At 27.6% G+C, this 15622-nt stretch overlaps 1 protein-coding gene across 6 annotated transcripts in view; it reads left to right on the forward strand.

The window, feature by feature from the left end:
• Positions 1 to 3514: 3514 nt before the first annotated feature.
• Positions 3515 to 15622, forward strand: part of LOC107442702 (uncharacterized) — an 80591-nt gene continuing 68483 nt past the window's right edge. For 2 of the 6 annotated variants that reach the window (XM_071177359.2, XM_071177367.2), the window contains exons 1-2: positions 3589 to 3792; positions 10986 to 11170. The gene's annotated coding sequence lies outside the window, so the exon portion shown is untranslated. Of the gene's footprint in view, positions 3793 to 10985; positions 11171 to 15622 lie in introns of all 6 variants that reach the window. The other 4 variants (XM_071177357.2, XM_071177362.2, XM_071177364.2 and 1 more) reach the window with 3 other exon arrangements.

Genomic DNA, 15622 nt, shown 5'->3' on the forward strand with positions numbered 1-15622 from the left:
TTACTTCCTTACTCAAATCCAGTTTTCGGGTCAATGCAAGATTAAAGACAAATCAAATGCCGTTCTTAACATCAGTATGAACGCGCCTTAAGAATATGTCCTACTATGTACCTTCTCTTATGCTTAAATTTTGTAATCTGACAACATAGTTACGAAAATAATTTTAAATAATTTTTGCAAAATTTTCGAAAGTGCATGACATTAGTTTTCTCATCTTTGCTTTGTAAGTTCCTATTTGTCTTTTATTTTATATTTTGTTCAAATTTTCAATCGTCAACAAAATACTTTTTATTCACCCACTCAAGTTCAAAGACATCTTTTTTTGAACTTGCTTGTAGTGGATGACACTTGATGTTAATACAGTTTATTCAAATATTAATTCATTAATTAAGTTTAATTAATTAATTTTAGTTTTATATGGGAGAAATTTTTTTAATTATTTAATAAAAAATAACTAAAATAAAAATTTTCCTTGTTTACCTAGGTAGGAATTTTTTTCTTATATTACTTGTTTTTTCATTATGATATTGATATTTTGTTTTGGTTACATTAATACAATATTAGAAAATACTAATTTTGCGAATATAATCATGCAAGCTGAAGACCAAATAATATTTTTTTCGTTGTATTTTTCTCCCCACTTTAATTAATTGCCAATTTCTTTAAATTTTAATTTCCTTCCCCGTTTTCTTTGAATTGTACATTGATTAATAGTTAGTACTAATTAATTAGCTTATTTAAGGTCCTCCCTGTAAACAATAAGATTGACACGTGAATATTCAATCATTACAACAAAAATTATTCAAGGTGATATCTATTTTTTTCTTCTTCTTTGCGCATTGTATCTTTGTTTATGACCAGATGTAGTAATACTTCCCTAGTCGTATATATAGGGATGGCGTGGGTTCAAAAAACTGACTTCCTGATTGATGAGTAAATAATTAACGAGGTGCGAAAGGGGGGAGGTGCAATTGCAAACATACCCGAATTATATTTCTGCTACTTTGTTTCATTAACCTTTTACATGGAACTCACACAATGCACTGCGGAATGTAGGAAGTTTGCAAACCAAATGGCAGCAAATTTTGAGGTACGATTTTCATATGACTATGAGTATTAGGGATCATCTAAATATTATGCAAATAAAAACAAACAACTTGTGAGTAAAAAAGTGCCTTATTGAAATTTTGCATATATGTATATGTAATAAAAAGCAGATCTTTTCAATTTTTTTTAAAATTCATAATTCTAATGGGATAAATACGGCTCAAAAATTGCTAATTTTCACTATAAAATGGGATTAGGGTTGGGTTTGAGCTTATACCTGTCACAAACGCTATTATCATTCAACGCATTAATATTTCCATTGCTAGACATATTCACAATGTAAATAAATAAACATTCAAAAGACTTCTAGTCTTGGAAAATGGCAGACATAATTTCTGTTTAGTTCGTTAGCCAACCATCGTCATTAAATCTGACTCGTCATTTTTCATTCGCTCATTTTTTTGTCTTATTTTAAAAAATTGATTCTCCCCAGAATTTTTTAAATTTAAAATTTTTTTTAATATAAAATATAAAATTTATATAATTTTATGTACGAACATTATGTTAAGTATATAATTACGTATTATAATTTTGGGTAAAAACCTTTCGTTAATATATTAATCACCACGAAATGAACGATAACAGCAATGAAAAATAACCTAAATAACCAATTGGTTGAGGACTTAAATCACTATGAAAGTTCAAACAGAAAACAGTTTTCATATGTCTTAAATTAAGTTGTTTTTTTAATTTTTTATATCAAATAGCTTACGGGCAAAATGGTATAGTAGTCCACATATACCCCATAGTATAAGGTATCAAAATATGCAATGAAAAAAAAAGTGATTTTTTTTAAAAAATTTTTTGACTAGAAATCTGAAATGTGCCTCTTTGCCATTCGTTTCTTTCGTCCTTGTAACAATTTATTTATTAATTAATTATTTTTGTTACTTATTTTTCTTCTTCTAATTAAAGCCTAAAACAATGTTTAACCTCTCGACTTCTATTATGCAAAAAAAAAAACAACAAAAAAACAAACAAACATTGTTTATCTTTGAATTTGGAGCATTTTGATGCTCAAAAAGTCTTGTGTTGTCATTCTAAATCAACTTTTCATACAAAAGAAAATTATTCCTTTGAAAGAAAGTAAGATCTATGGTTTACCTAACCAGGAAGAAACGTCGACTTACGTTAGTTTGAAACACGCATAAAGTTTGAAAATAAAAATGAAATTAAAAATTTTTTGCTTCGAAAATATTCTGCTTTACTGGTGAATTCGTTGGAACTTCTATGTTATTAGCACAGATTCTTCGAACAGATTTTATACGAGCAAATTCAAAAATTAACTTTTAGGGGAGAGCAAAGTAAAAAAAATCATCCTGAATAACGTTTGCTCTAAGAGTGTTAAATTAATAGTTCAAAGTGTTAAATCAAATATGTTATTCAATTAGTACTAACTATTAATTAAGTTAAGAAATCAGACACAAAAACATACTTTCTCTGAATAAACATTTATTTATTTCCGTCAGGTTTTGAAATTCATTTACTCAAAGATAATGTCTTGTGAAAAATAAAATTTAATAGTTATTTAATATTTTCTTATTATTTTATTTTATAATGGGGGCAAAAAAAAAAATTAGGATTTGCAAGGCACACAATTTCTTAAACCACTTTTACCTATGCATTTCCGATTCCTGAAGTACAAAATTTGTGGAAAATCGGGTAAATAGTTTATCGGGTAAATAGGTTATAGTTGAAAATTTCAAAAAGTTGTATTTTTAAGTTTTTATTTCCCAAAAATTATTCAACTGATTTCGTTTAATTTTTCTTCCATTCACAAAGAAAATGAAGTAAAACTTGTGAATACCTTTAATTCAAAAATTTTAGGCCCTTTATAAATAAAATAACAATAAATAATTATTAAAAAAATTTTTTTTCACCTGAATTTATATTTGGATAAATGATTTCGGATTATATATGCCTGATTTCGTACCTTAGTCAATAATTTCACTAATTAAATAGCATAGTTGAGGAAATATATATATACATTAATATTAAATTATTAATCTTGAAATATCAAGATTAACATTTAGTTCGTGAAAATCCGATCGTAAAATAGCAAATGACAACAAAATTTTATATTTTATTACTGTAATAATAAAACTTAGTCCATACATAATAATAAAATACTTAAAGCTTGGCGAGTTATTTATTTATTAATATTGTAACTACTCATTGATGTTTCTGAACGAAAACTTGTTTAGATTTTTTATTTTCTTTAAATTTAAGAAAGATATAAGAGTTTGAAATTAATATTTTAGAATGGGAACACTTAACAAGAGCGTTTCATACCGAAACCAAATATTGAAATTATCAAAGCGAAAGAGTTTTCAACAAACAAAAAGTGACTTTCTTGAAAGAGATAGTAAATCCGGCCTACTCGTAGAAATTTACGCAAGTTTTACGCAGTCCCCATTCGAACTTTTGAACACAAAACACACCTGTCAGGAATCTAAGCGCATGCGCTGTAGCGATTCAAATGAAGTATGGCGGCTCAGAAGTAATAGTTTTAAAAGTTATCCGAAAGTTGTTTACGTTTTACGCGCTAATGTCTCCCGGTGACTATCTAATTATAATGTTAACTTGTTCATTCATATTTTTAAGATTATAAATACAATGACTATTGGATATATTTGTTGATGTTATGCCACACTATTTAATTGTGGATTATTTGAATTTGTACAGGTAAGAAAAAGTCGTTAACCTTTCAAAAAGTATTCTGATTGCACGTGAATTTTTATATAAATCGCCGGAAGCATATGATTCTTCTTTTTAAATAAATAACATTTCTTTCTAGTATTAATTAATAAAAAATTATACCACTAATTCAAACCAGAAACGACAGATGTCATAACATTGTGCTCAAAGTAAACAAACAAATTATCTGTTTTTATCATCTATAGATCCTTTTTTTATTTTTTATTATGATATTCTGTCTAGATTTTGAATTTTGTTGACTTTATATTTGTGTTTTATGTTACATTTTTTATTTGAAGAGAAAAAGAGATTAAGATTTTTTTTAAAATTTTATATCTGCTTCATCCTCAATTCTGATCGACTGTAATTCTTTCGATTTGAGTCTGAAAATGTTCAATAAAAAAGTACGTACATTAAAGTAAAGTAATTACATGATTGAATTGCAGATAATTTTGAAAACCCTTTATTTCATATTTCAAGGTTTTAACTCTATAATTTACTACAGATTTGCATTCAGTAAAATTTATATTTTTATAATTATTTTTTAACTATGATAATTGTTGGTTAAAGGTTTAACCAAAGTAAACATATTGTTAGTTTCTGAAATATTGAGCATCATTTTTCAAAAATTTCCTAAGCGTTCTGTTACTTATTGTTCAAAAAAAAGACTTTTATTTATTGTTGTTTATGTAGACAACACAGTGAAAATTGATGATTATATACTTTATATTTAAAAAACTATTATTACAACTCTTTGAATTGTTTACTTAGTCATAATCTGCATAACCTAGTCATTTAAATTTATCAACTTAATTATTAATTTGAAGTTTCACCTTTTTAATACATTATGTATGTTTAAATTTTTGAAAACAGAAATGAAAATTCACATAATTTGAAAATTTTTTTAATATTATTTCTTGTTAACATTGTGAATAGAATTTTAAAATCAATTATCTTAATTACCCCACACTTTTATTCTATTTTTCAATTTAAATTTTTATTTTCATTCTATTCAAGAAGCTATAAATAACATTTTTATTAAATGCATTGTTTCAAAATATTATTGCATTATTTTAAGATTTCAAAAAAAAAGGTATCAGTATTTTTCATGTAAAAAATATTAAAATGTGTATGAAAATTGTGCGTTCTGAACTGTTTCTAAATATCTCTGTTATAAACTAAAACTTATAATTTTTTTAAAAAATAACCTTTATACTTTTTTATAGATTGTTATATTCATCAAAAAAAAATTTAACGTTGATAAATATAGTTAAAATAGTAGCTTTTATCTCTTTTGCTATAGTGTCACATGGTGTAACTACATGTTCCTTTTTATTTATTCTCTGCTTTTTAAAAGAGCTTTTTAAGTAGTTTTTAAGAGCTGTTTTAACTAGTTTTTATTTGAGATAGGCAATTGTAAATTTAGTTTATTATTATTTTCATAGAATTTTTATCAGCAAATCAGGATTTGTAGAAAAAAATGCTAAAATATTTTATATATAAATTTCAAGTTTTGAATTTAGCTAATAATTCATGTTTAGTAACTTTATTTTTTAAGTAATTGTTTTGATAATAGACTCTTTTATAAAGAAAGGATATTTTGGTTTTGTTTCAAGACCCTTTGTTGATTTCAATCATTAAATCAATATTTTTACGCTAGATCTATGTTGTTTTGAACAAATAAATGGTTTCATGTTGTTAAACTTTTCATTGTTGATAAGAAAACATTGTCAATGTATAATTCTGCGCTTTTCCTAGTGCAATCTCCAATGAATCTAATGACTAAAAAATATTTAACCCGAAAAGAAGTCTGCAAAGATTTGTTTATGGTGCTTGACTATTAGACAGATAAACTGTTATTCTAAGGATTCAAATTCACTGCCAATAAAAAATATTAATAATTCTTAGTAATATTCATATATAATATTGTCTAAAGTACTTGATATCACTAACTAAAGTGGTTAAAAAATGTTATTGCAAACTTATAAATTGAAAAATAAAAATAAATTCATAGTTGCTTTTATTCAAGTATAATACTTAAATGAATTTGTGGAGACAAAGACCCACATTGTTGCTTAGGTATCAAATGACGAATAAATTAATTTTGAGCATTAATAAAAATCAATTATTTTAAATTACTTTTGGCAGGACTTGTCTTTCTTCATTATTTATTTACACAAACTGCATGTTTACTTAGTTTTATAAGTATTTGTATTTAAATAAACATTAAATTATATGCTTATAATTGAAATATGTAACAAATTATGTTATTTACAGCTAATAGAAAGATATAATTTAAATTTTTTATATTACTTTAATCGACGCTGAGTTTTTTTGTTTGTCTATGTCGAGAATCAAGAAATAATTTACACACATTACCCTCTTATTGTTTCGTTAGATAAACCTTAACCTTCACTATAAGACTATAAAAAAATTCAGAATGTTAAGAATATGTTTATAAATTTCCGTAAATAAGAAATATTTTTGATTTTTAATCAATGATTATTTTCTTAAAAAAATTAAATTATTTAAATCAATTGATTTAAATCATGCCTACCCTGAAAACAATCAAATGATCCCCAATTTTTGTACTATTTTGTACTATTGCTAATTAAAAATCATTCTTATTAAGAAATGTACATATAGATACCTTCCAAGTTGAAATAATTATATAAATGCTGTGGGTACCCTTACAATGAATGAAACAGATATTTAATTGGTTGAAAATACCCAAAACTAGAAGCTCTGCTTGCTCACCAACCACTAGGATTGCTACAATAATTTCTTGTTTCTTGACAGTATATCAATAAGTTTTGACACTGATTTAAATATGTTTGTCATAAAATGTTGCATAATAAAGTAAAATCACAGGATTACTTTGTAATAATAAGAAATTGCTTTTAGCTGTAAGCCTATAATTTGGAATAATAATCAAAATTAAAAAAAAAAGAAATTATAAAGGCATTAAATACTATAAGTAAATGGTAAAAGTAAATTTATTTAAATTAGGGATAATGAAATATTTTATAGTTGTACAATATCTTTTATTAATTTTATGTTAATGACAACCAAAAGAATCTGGATAATCATGTAAGGAAACTGTATCATACCTTGTGATTTTCTAACCAATAAGAATGTGCCATTAACAGTGGAAAATTGTTTTATGCCATTTACCTTTCTATATTATCAAATATATAAAGTGGTAAAAACTGATCATAATTAAAATACTATCTAGAACAGGAGTTTTCAACTTCATGAGGCTAGGGGCCTCAATTAAAAATACCAGTCAAATGGCGGGCCACAATTTTATCAAAATTTTATATAGGACTCTTTTATGTTTGAAGGAACATTAAATATTAATGTCAGATTTTTATCAAGTTGTACAAAACAAAAGTATTGAATTACAAATCAAAATACGAAGTAGATTTTTACCTGAGAAATAAATTTGCCTATGTTAAATTTCACAGAATCGAAGAAATTAGGTTGGTTTTTTTTTTAATGAAAGAAAAGTATTTTAAACCCACAAAAGTATTTTTTTACGAAAATTGTCCTCAAAAAAATGACGACTAATATATTTTATTTCTTAAGCCACCAAAAAAGACTTCGCGCACCGGCAGTTGGAAACCACTGATTTAGAATATAAAAAAGAATTTCTACAATGAAAGCTTAGTCTTTATGTTAGGATCAAACACAAACTTTCTTTGGTCCTGCAGGATAGATAAGCCAATTTCTAGTGTATAAATATAAATGCCAATGGGTGGGAAATGTCAATTGGAGGGGAAGTATCAGTCCATCTCTGATTTAATAATTAAAAATGTGTTTTCTAACTTTAGAATTCGTTTACTTTGAAATATGTTCAATTTATGCCATTGCCGACTGAACCTTATGTTTTGAAGAACATTAGAGGTAGTGCAGATCCTAGCTCCGATTTGCTTCTAGGAATTGATATAAGTTAACCACAAAGCTGACAAAATATCCTGAATGATTGACTGACTTCGTCATATTAGTGACACACAATAATTCAACTGTGATGAGTACTTTTATTACTAAGTTTCACTCATAGTTTCTAAATGCTAATGAGTTTAATTTACAATGTCTAAAGAGAAAGAAGTTAAGTTAGTGTTAATGCTAATTTCAGGTCTGTCTATTCCCCTTTAACTTAAATAAACGTTTACAGTTCAATGATTAAAAAGAAAAATAAGTAATTATAGAATTTCTGGGTGACAAGTCAGGACAGGGATGGCAAAGTTTCTTTCACAGTGGAAGAAATTGGAAGAAACTCTTCTTGATAAAGTAATATCAAGTATTACGTTAAATTTTAAACAGTTTATTATTGCAATCTAGTATTTAATAGTGTTGAATTCGAAGTAAAACTTAATCGTTAAACTTTTAACAATATCGTACATAATTAAATGCTGTTAAGTGTGAATACTGAAAAAAGTTATTACATAGTGTGCTAAAGTTACTTATCAATTGTTAATTTTTTTAAAATGCAGATTTCTTTTTTGCATTCTTAATTATAAAATTATAAATTAACTATGATTTATAAAATATATTTAAAAGTTATCAACCGTGAATTTTTATTCACGAATTGCTAAGTTTTCCTATTCAAATCAATAATTAATTTTATAAAATTTAAAAAAAATTTGATTAAGTGTAAAAATTTTTAAAAATTTCTTGATTTGAAATTTATGAAAAATTTATGAACGCTTTCAGGGGTCTGTCCAGACATTTTGTGAAAGGTCCGTTTTTCGTGAAATTGTGAAAAAAATTACATTCTTTCAACCAGGGTCCGCTTTTATGAATTTGTGCAAATAGGGTCCGTTATTGCAAAAAAAAAAAAATTTTCAAGGAGTTTTTAAATTTTATGGACATACAAGATTGTGCTCAACACTGTAAAATTGTAATTAAAAAAATTAAATTTTAAAAAATAAACAACAATTGCTCCTTCTAAATTAGAGATGCAACATACTTGGTATTTAGCCTATACTGCTGAACGCAGAATATTAATTTCGGACTAATAATGGAAGAATCGTCTGCCGAAGACAAATTTAATTCGTTTACATCCATCTTTCTTGTTTTCTGCCCTGGAAAGGGTTTATTCGATTAACAAAATAATAATGAAGATAAACAAATTTGTGAAGGGTCCGTTTTTAAGTTAAAATATTTTGTGAAGGGTCCGTTTTTATGAAAAGATATTTTGTGAAGGGTCCGTTAACGGACCCAAATTTCTTCTGACTTTAAAGTGCATTTTACTCTATAGAGCATTTATTTAAAAAATAGATAAATAAATAAAACTTGTAATTTTCAAGATTTACTTTCAAATTAAAATAGCTTTATAATATGGGTTATGCTAATTTTATAAAGCAAGGGCAAAAATCTTGTTCTTGTTTTACTATTAAATAAATCAGTTTTCATAGAAAGAGAAAATTAATTAAAAATAAAACTAATTTCTGAAATTACTAAAAAATACAATAACCTTTAAAAGTTTTTAATGAAAATTTAACCAATTTTAAATATTTTAACAAAGTAATAATTTTTGAAGTTATATTTTGCTTAGTTTATTTCATTTATTTATTTTTAGATAATTCTATCTTAAAGCTGAATGTTCAGCAAACTGAAAGTAATCTTTTATTTATTTATTTTTTTTGTTTTAAATGGCGGGCACTTGGGATGTATTGTCCCATCGGCCAGGAGTGCCAGAACTGTTACCCTCTTCTCGTTACCCAGTGGGGCACCTGCGGCGAAGCCACGGCGGTGGAGCAGTTACACTGTGGTGGAGCCCACTGAAAGTTATCTAAGCATGTCTAATTTGTCTAGATATTTATTTTGTACATATTTATTTGTATTTGTATTGTACATACATTATTTTGGAAAATAAGGATAACATAATTCGAAATAAATCATTATAATAAGTTATGCCGATTTCAAAATTTCTGTTTAAAGATAAAATAAAATATGAAAATAGTTATTTATATAAAAATTAAACTTAAAAATGTTTACTTTTTTGTTCTATATTAAATTTTTAGTTTCAACTATTCATATATTAATTATAGTTTAACAGTTGTATTGGTCGTTATTAGTTCCTTCCAGTTTGGTCAGTTTCTTCTGATTTTTTCTACTATTTTCCAGCATTCTAAAAGAAATAGGTTTCTTTCGGATTGAATCCCAATCCTTACTTGAATAAATTATCCTCGCTTCGCTGGAATTATAAGATTGGTATTACAGGGTCTGTCCAGACATTTTGTGAAAGGTCCTGTTTTTGTAAAATTGTAAAAAAATTACTCGTAATTTGTGAATATAAAACAAACGTTAAGTCACATTCTTTCAACCAGGGTCCTGCTTTTGTGAATTTGTACTAATAGGGTCCGGTTATGGCAAAAAAACTTTTCCCAGGAGTTTTTAAATTGTAAATAGATACAAGACTATGCTCAACACTATAAAATTATAATAAAAAAATTAAATTTTCAAAAATAAACAGCAATTGCTGCTACTAAATTAGAGATGCAACATGCTAATTATTGGTATTTAGCCTATACTGCTGAACGCAGAATATTCATTTCGGAGGAATAAAGGAAGAAGCGCCTGCCGAACACAAAACTTGAGGTTTATATCTGTCTTTCTCTCCCCCCCCCCCTCCCTCTGGGAAGGGTTCGATTAACAAAGCATAATGAAGATAAACAAATTTGTGAAGGGTCCGATTAAAAGATAAATTTTGTGAAGGGTCCGTTAACGGACCCAAATTTCTTCTAAACAGACCCGTGTATTAAAATGATATTTAAAGCGTATTATCGTTAAAATAAGCTCTCTGTCTATAATTTTTTCTCACGAATATGTTTCAAACTTTAGATGCCCCATGATGTTTATAAAAATATTTATTGTTATAATGCTTTTATAAGAACATTTTATTCCAAATTTATTAAGCTAAGAAGCATTGATGAAACATTTAAGTTCTACTGCATTTTAATTTTTTTAATGGACACTGTCTTATATAATTTTCATTCATTTAAACAATAATGGCATTTACCCAATTCGCTATACCTTTACACAATTCATTAGCATAAACATGTGAAAGCGGATACAGTTAACAAATAATATCTTTTCCATTAACACAATTATTTTAATTTCGACACAACCTCCACTGACTCCAACATCAGCTGAGCTTTGAAATTCTATTCTAGAGTGCTGCTTTTATGATGGTTTGAGAAGGTGATCATGGCTTTTATCCAATTTTTACAAATATAGGACACCAGTAAAAAACATCGTTGCTAACGGAGACAACGGGGGAAAATATAAACGTTTAGTAATACAAAGGACGCATTGAGGAGGCAGTCTTTTGCGTGGAGGGCTAATATCATTTAACCAAGTGAGTTTTTGTTGATATCGATGTTTTCTTTCTCACTCGTTGAGATTTTCGAGTGGGTGAGGTGCTTTGAAAATATAATTTACTTCCAGTTTATATCGTTTATCAGCACTATTTCGATTAAAATATTGAGTTTATAAGCTTACGAGAGAAAGTTTTTTCGTTAATATTTCTACATTTAACTTTTGTTGACTTTTTGATTGAGATTCACATTTGCACAACCATACCGAGACTCCAGGTAGCAGAAGTAAAATAAGAACTCCATGCTGGGGGACAATATAAGTAACGTAAAGTAATAATCGTAAAACAATATACCGTGCATTTATATATTATTTTATAAGTCAAATGGATGCTTTACAAATAAATTTTTTTACTCATAATAAAAACAAATGTACATAATAAAAACAAACAAATATAACGTAAATTAAAAATTTTTAAACCAAATTTTTAAAAAAAATATGGTTACAGGATTACAAAGCAATTTATCAACACGGCAACATGATTATTACGCATGATTATTACGCACATGATTATTACGCAGCAAATTTGTAAGTATGTATATTAAAAAAAAATAGAGCTTGTTTATTTTGATTTAAAAGTTAATTTTTATTATTATTCAGGAAACAGAAGTTGTTACTAATATATTATTAGTTAAATTTATTTGTTTTGTTTGGAATTTCGAAATTTTTCTTCTTCTTAAAAACTTAACTTTTTTGACCTATCCTCCATCGGCTTACCTAGAGTGCTTCATTTTTAATGTTGCTCTCGTTTGGGTCAGTATAGCCGACTCTCCGTATCTTCTGCCACTAAACACAACATTCAACTCAATTCTCTTGTCGATTCAAACAATCAAATTGGTAGCTGCCAAATATAATTATTTGAAATAGTAAATATCTTTAATCAAATTTATAAAACTTTTTGGTAGATCATCGCTTTAAGCAGTCCCAACTTTCAGAGAACAATTCGAGGTACCTGAACTTTTCAATAAATTTCTTCAGTGAATCTTCAGTTTTAATTATTGTCTTACGCCACTTGTCAATGCTGAAAACCATATTTTAAGGCAGAGGTGTGCGTTTGTTTTCCAATGGCGTTATCTATGGCAAAAAATGTAACTTCTGCCACATACGTCACATCCCGTTTTACAAGGAGGACACAGTCACACATCACCCATCCATCCGCAGATCGTAATTTTGACTTGAACCAGAATACGATCAATCTTTGATCCAGTACCACACCCAGAAGTATTAATTTTTTATGGGAACTTAGAGGACTTTTACTCCGATAGTTTTAGCGTGCACCAGTCACCATATTTGTACTTCAGCCGGCGGGGAACGAACTCACGACCTCTTGGACATGGCCACAACGTACTACCAACCAGATTATCCTGGTCCGTTTTAAGTGTTAACAACTACGAATGTACATGATGATGTATGATCACCATAAAATTATGTCTCAAAATGAACATTATGCGATTTATTTTATCTTTGTATTTTTTTCCAAGCAATTTTTCATGTTGGAAATTGAATGGAAATAAATACATCATAACCGTATACAAACGGAGCGAAAGAAAAAAAAAAATTAAATTACGTATGTGGTCCAAGCAGGGTTAATTTGGAGCAATGAGTTTGTAAACGCAGGCAATGTGGCTGCTGAAGTATCTAAATATTTCAGAGTTAATTTTTATTGAATATATAATCAGTGGTGGGTCGCAAAATGAGGCGAATTTGCGAGCCAGAACTAATCTTTCATGCTACTGTCAAAAGCTATAAGACCTTCAATTTGAAACCTCAAAGCGGTCAGTTTGCGAAGGTAGACCAATTGGTCGCTGAGAGCTGCTTGTAGTATCAATATAAAATAAATAAGAAAATCAATACACTTATCGTGGCTCCCCTACTTTCATAAAAAAAGGTATTAATTTGAAACTTGGGTGACATTTCATACTTTCCAAACTAATTTTTGGAACTACATTACTTCTCCTTTATATAGGTATATACTACTTTTTTTTATATACATATAAAAAAAGTTCTGTATTTATATTTTTTTTTAAAGAAAAGTGGTAAAATTATTTTTGATATTCTTTTTCAAGTTCCCCTCTACTGCTTTGGAATAATTTAATATACAAATAAAAGCTTAAAAATGTATTATTGTTTTATTTTATCCAAGAACCAAACTCAAAATTGAATCACCTTTTGGAAAAATGATTTTAATATTATTATTTAACTAGATGAATACACATTCATCTAGAGTTGTAAAAAAATCTTATATAATTATTGAATCAATATTATTTACACTAAGCGAAACTAAAAAAATAACGACAATAGTTAAAAAAAAATTCTAACAATTTCAATTTTAAAAATTGAAATTGTTTTATTTTTTTGAAAATTATTTATTTCTCTATTTTGGTGACTTTACATTACTCATAAAAATTTAAAAAAAACTCGTTTTAGAAGCTTTACTCATCAAAAGATAGATAAACTGACTATTCAGTTTCGTTCGGTATCAATTAATGTTATTGACTGCGGGCAGCCCATAATAGACAAGATTCCCAAAATCAAATTATTTCATTTCAAATTTAATTAATAAAATTTAATTTCAAATCTAACTCCTTATTTCATATACCTTACAATTGGGTGACGTTGACCTCACATGCCATCCATGTTGAATTTACTTGCGCTTACCTAAACATAACTAATCAAATATAAATAATTCTTAAAGAACGACTAATGAACTTTCAGTGAAGTCCGTTTTTTGATTAAATACAGCAGCAGGCTGACTAACATCGCTGATGTCATCCATTAAATGATTGGGAAAAAAAATCGTCTGTGAGATATGTGCATGTATCGTCTGTGATGCCGATCCTAAGTGAAAAATTCGTTAATCGCGCGCTCCTTTCAAACGGACTAATTAAAAATTTTGAATGAGTTACGGGTTTGAAGCTTTAAATTATCGCTTACACCCACTGAAACATTTCTTTATCACAAACGTTACTAGAGTGATAATATAATAATAATTATAGGTAGAATCGTATTCTTTTTAATGTAATTTATTTCGTAATTTCGTATTTTTTTAAAAATATTTTCCAGTTCGAATACTTAATATTATTTTTATGAAACGCCTTGCATTTTTATAAAAAATATTTAAAAGCTAAGTTTATATAGATCTTTTAGTTAAATAGTTTTTCCATGTACTGATGTAAAGACTTAAATCTTCAGTTTTAGTCTCAATTACATCAGTGATGTTATTGTTTCTTCTGTTACTCTGCTTCGATCTCCACAAGCATTTCCTCACAAAGTTATCCCAAAACGGTTCCATTTTATCTCCAGTTCATCTTTACTCAACATTTAACTGCTCCAAAATTAATATTTTTCAGCAAATATTGTCAAACCTGAGCAAACTTCCTCCCAAACGAAAATCGTTCCCAAAACCGCACTAGAGCTATTCACAAGGATCCGAAACAGACACATTTTCGATGTTCCAGCTCAGCAGCTAGAAAATAAGCTAAGCTCCAACCCTGTTAAAGTTCTGGCAATTTAATGTTTGTTTATACGCGGGTTTGAGTTTGATTTCAATTAAAAAATTTTATGCTAAAACGAAACAAGAGAACATCATAAGCTTACACAGAAAATATAAATTTAATTTACAGTTATTTGTTCATTCTTAAGAAAATAATTGAATCTAATAAATCTTCCTTAATATTTGATCTTAAATTATGATAAATTTATTTTTAATGCCGAGAATAGTTTATCTACCGCAACTTGGTTAACAGGCAATGCCTTTACTACGCTGCGGGTGTCGGTAATGTCTGTAGGATACAATGAAATAGCCAGAGCTCCAGGGGAAACAGCGGCGGAGGGTTCTAGCTCCAGCTCTGAGTCTTTAGTAATATCAATATATTAATTTCTGAAGCAAAAGTATTGAGCTTTTTAATTTTTGTTAAGTTTGTCATAATTTCACTTATATTATTTATATGTATTCATTATACAATTATATTTATATTGCATTAATAAAAGAAAACAGCTTTCTGTTTAAAATTCCTTGTAGAGTAAAAGAACGTAGACAAAATAATTTCTTCAAGATGCTCCAAAATTGTAAAAAAAAATGTGCTGGCTTTTAGCTTTTCGAAAATAGTTTCCGAATACCAAACAACCAGTCATATCTTTGAAGCCACAGTTAAAGTAAAATCTAGGAAGAAAAAATTGTTAATTACTACGTACTCAGTATTTGCTTTCGTGTCTGTCACGATGGAATCTTGTATTCAAATTTTCGACCCCTTTTCAATGTGCTGAAACGCAAAAGGCTTAAATTTTTTGTGTGACAACGCGCCTGATGACACTCTTTCAACGGAATTTATCGTCGTTTTATCGCTAAATCGAACTTATCGTAAAATTTCGGTCTTTTAAAGACTAGTTGGATCACTCAAATTTTAATTAGAATTTAGTGCTGGATGATAATACA

The sequence above is a fragment of the Parasteatoda tepidariorum genome, chromosome 2 (assembly GCF_982258835.1).
Source record: "Parasteatoda tepidariorum strain Cologne lab strain chromosome 2, Ptep-v5.0, whole genome shotgun sequence".
NCBI lineage: Eukaryota > Metazoa > Arthropoda > Arachnida > Araneae > Theridiidae > Parasteatoda > Parasteatoda tepidariorum.